Source organism: Magnolia sinica, chromosome 7 (genome assembly GCF_029962835.1).
Source record: "Magnolia sinica isolate HGM2019 chromosome 7, MsV1, whole genome shotgun sequence".
Classification (NCBI taxonomy): domain Eukaryota; kingdom Viridiplantae; phylum Streptophyta; class Magnoliopsida; order Magnoliales; family Magnoliaceae; genus Magnolia; species Magnolia sinica.
The window spans coordinates 48841413-48845384 of NC_080579.1; the positions used below are offsets into that span (position 1 = coordinate 48841413).

The following is a 3972-nucleotide window of genomic DNA, read 5'->3' on the forward strand; positions in this document are numbered from 1 at the left end:
GGTACAGAATGCAGATCACAAGGTTCTCACCATCCGTTCAGCTCGAAACTTCATATATGGCCTGAAGACCCTAAATAAACTGTACATGTAAAATTTCAGTAGTTGAATACCTGTGGAAGTGGTCCAACGGTCAGATCAGCCCATGAATTACTTATCTGAGGCCCACCTAATATTCAAATATGCTTCAAACATGGGCTTTATCTATTAGATGATGATGGCCCATGAGCATCGCATGTATAGAGAGTGTATGTGCACTCAACGTGCACCGGATGGAGAAACCCGGTCAAAGTCAGTGTTGACCGACTTCTTACACAAAGACGGCAACTGCTGTTTCAACGAAGTTTCGCTGTAATCGTCGGTTGATGTTGTGGGCCCCACCCATTGTCCATATGAAAAATCCAAACCATTAATCAGATTCATAAAGGCCTGCTCACCAAGTCCTAGGTGACAAAATTTCAAGGTACGACGGATATTGATTTTTAACAGCCCAAACGTAGGACGGACGACTGAATGAAAACATCCTTGGACCACACCGAATTTGATCTAAAAATAGTGATTCTCACCTGTATTTTCGAGCTGCAACGAATATACGGAGTGGATTTCTTTTACATCACCGAACATAGACCCCACAACCATCACAGTGTAACTATTATGCATGCTCTGTTCGGGCCCGGACGCTGTTCGAGCTTTGCGGATGATTGCATGAGTGTGGTGATGATCGGATGGGTAATCCAGACCGTCCATCGTGTAGGCCACTCAAAAATGTCCCAAGGGACAGTATTCTTTTGGAAAGAATCACAGGAACAGGGGAGTTTAGAGGATCTGATTTGGCTGCGAAAGGAGGGTGCTGAGCAAGCATTCTCCACCGCCTTTGCTTTCGTAATCCAACAAACAGGGTCAGTTCTTCCACCTCCAGCCGACCTCCAGCAGATATAAGAGAACGAGACGGAAGAGAGAGAAGGCATTCAATCTTGGCATCCACGACTGGGACGTCAGGAGCAGATAGAGAGTAGAGTTGTTTTCCTTTTTCTTTCTATTTTTCTTTTTCTTTATTTTATTTTTGTTTTAGGGATCTAACCTAATCATGTTGCTAGGCTAAACCTCTTAGCTAGGGCTAAGAGGTAAAGCTTGTAGCTTGATAGGAGATTTTTGCTTGTGCCTTTTATTTAGACTGAATTGATGTTGATTTGAGTTTAATTAAGGGAATTTTTTTAGTGTTTAATGGTCTGTTGTGACTAAAATTATGATGGGTCTGCGGTAGCTTTGAGCATGTTCCTTTCCTTTTTATGTTATGACGTCAGGAAGCCCTGTTGTTCACCATCGTCTCCTAGGCATGGTCGGATGACGGTACCCTTCCTTACCTTCATACATTGTTGATTGGTTGGTAATTAGTTTAATTCTATTGTTTACTATGTCTCCTAGGCATGGTTTGGTGATGGAATCCATTCTAATTCATATACCTTTCATCTCTTGAAAACTATATCAATGGAAGTTCAGTCTTGATTTCCACGATTATACTCTTTAACTGGGTGAAGATGGGACTCTAAGTCCAGTTGAGTTCTTGAAGCAGGCATAAGATCTCCCTAATCTCTACAAGTGGATCCTCTGAATCCCTAGTTTCATATCTTTGATTTTTATAAATTTTAGATAATTATTTCACCATTATTCCCTAAATTTCATTCGATTTAGATTTCATCTTAGTCTAGTTCTAGTTCTAGTTACTTTTAGATAACATACAGGTATCAGTCCCTTGGGATTCAACTTCGGCCTTATCAAGTTTATTACTACATCACAACCCTATACTTGGGAAGTGAACAAGTTTTTGGCACCGTTGCTAGGGATTGATGGTTACGTTTTCTGAAATTAACTAGTTTTAGGATTAGTTTAAGATTAAGATTTTTTTAACCTTAGATTTTAGGTTTAGGTTTTCTTATTTTTAGAAACTAACCTAATTTTCCTGTTTTGTAGGATTCTGATATATACTTTCTAAATTGGTAATATCTTTCTGATTTTCTAATCCTCTATTTCTAGATTAGGTTTTGTTCTAGGAATTTTCCTGATTTATTTCATCTTCCCTTTCTTTTATTTTATTTTTATTTTTAGAGATTTTTATTATTATTTATATAATAAAAAAACACTAACTTGTTTTGGTTTGTTTTGCAGGTTTTTAACTTAGGGACTCCGATCTAGTAACTTCTTTCCAAATCCTCTCTTTCTTTTTAGATTTTTATTTCATTTCTCTCTTTTAGGTCTAAGTTTAGAATCTAAATTGAGGTTATGGATGCAAATCAACCTCAAGCACTACCTCCACTTAGGATTGAGGAAGTCCATGATGAGAATGAGGTGCATCAAGCACCCCTGCCTCGTACTTTATGAGATTATTTACAACCGGTGGGGGTGAGCACGGCCTCATGCATGGTTTTTCCAGAAAATACGGGACACATGAATATCAAGCCAGGGGTGATCCAACTCCTTCCTAAATTTCATGGGCTTGAATCTGAAGAACCGTATCTACACTTAAAAGAGTTTGATGAGATTATAACCACTTTATATTTTCCAAACGTGTCTGAGGACATAGTCAGGTTGAAACTCTTTCCCTTTTCTTTGAAAGAGAAGGCTAAGACGTGGTTACATTCACTGTCCTAGATCTATTGGCACATGGAATGATATGCAAAGGGAGTTCATAAAGAAATTTTTTCCACATCATAAAACGATTACCCTTGGAAAAGCAATTATGAACTTCGCCCAAAAGGAGGATGAAACATTCTTCCAGTGTTGGGAAAAGTTTAAGGATCTTGTCAGTTTATGCCCACAACACGGCTTTGAAACGTGGCGCGTGATAAACTTTTTCTATGATGGACTGACATCTTCCATGCGCCAATTGGTCGAGACAATGTGTAATAGAGAATTCATGAATAAAGATGTCGATGAGGTATGGGATTACCTCGATAGCCTTGCTGAAAAAACACAATCATGGGACCATTACCCAAATTCGAACACCACGTCTAGGCCGACTCAATTTAAGGAGAAAGGAGGATTGTATCTCTTAAAAGAAGAGGATGATCTCAATTATAAAGTGACTAATCTCATAAGAAAATTTGAGGCTATGGAAGGAAAGAAGGATAAGGTTAATGAAATTATTTGTGGCATTTGTGATTGCAACATTCACACAACTAAAAATTGTCTTACAATACCTGCCTTTCGAGAAGTGTTGAATGAACAAGTCAATGTCATAAATAACTATCAAAGACCTTTCAATGAACCTACCTCTAATACGTACAATCCTGGTTGGAAAAATCATCTAAATTTTAGTTGAAGGAATGGACAAACTGCTACCTCTCAAGGTTTCTTTAATCAAACTTCACAACAACAACAAGAGAAACCTCAAGAGGATCCGATTCTAAAATATTTTGAAAAGTAAGATTTTTTCAATCAGGGTATGCTACAAACCTTGCAAGACCTTAACAAAACATTACAAGGACTTAAGGCTGAAAATACGATTGGGAATGAGGGGAGCTTCCCAGCTCAACCTCTCCCCAATCCAAAGCTACAATATGAAGTTGGCAACCCAAGCACTTCAAATCAAATGGAGCACACTAAATCCATCACCACTCTTAGGAGTGGGAAGATTATTGATAAAACCCTTCTGATTAGGCCCGAAAAGCCTCAAGAATCAGAAGAGGACAACAATGATGGATCTAGGGATGCCCCATAAAAATTAAAACCGAAACTTCTAGAAAGCCAGTTGCTCCATTTTCCCAATGGTTGGTTGCATCAAAACCTCTCTCTAACTCTCAAGATATTCTAGAGGTATTAAAACAAGTGAAAGTCAACATTCCTCTACTTGATGTCGTAAAATAAATACCTTTATATGCCAAATTCCTGAAAGACCTATGCACAACCAAACGACGACAGAGTATTCAAAAGAAGATCTTCTTGACTGAGAAAGTGAGTGCCATCCTAAAGCAAGAC

General features: G+C 38.4%; 1 non-coding gene across 1 annotated transcript; it reads right to left on the reverse strand.

The window, feature by feature from the left end:
• Positions 1 to 2716: 2716 nt before the first annotated feature.
• On the reverse strand, positions 2717 to 2823 carry LOC131252425 (small nucleolar RNA R71). Its single transcript, XR_009174446.1, has one exon. It is a non-coding gene; the product is annotated as a small nucleolar RNA R71 (small nucleolar RNA).
• Positions 2824 to 3972: the final 1149 nt, after the last annotated feature.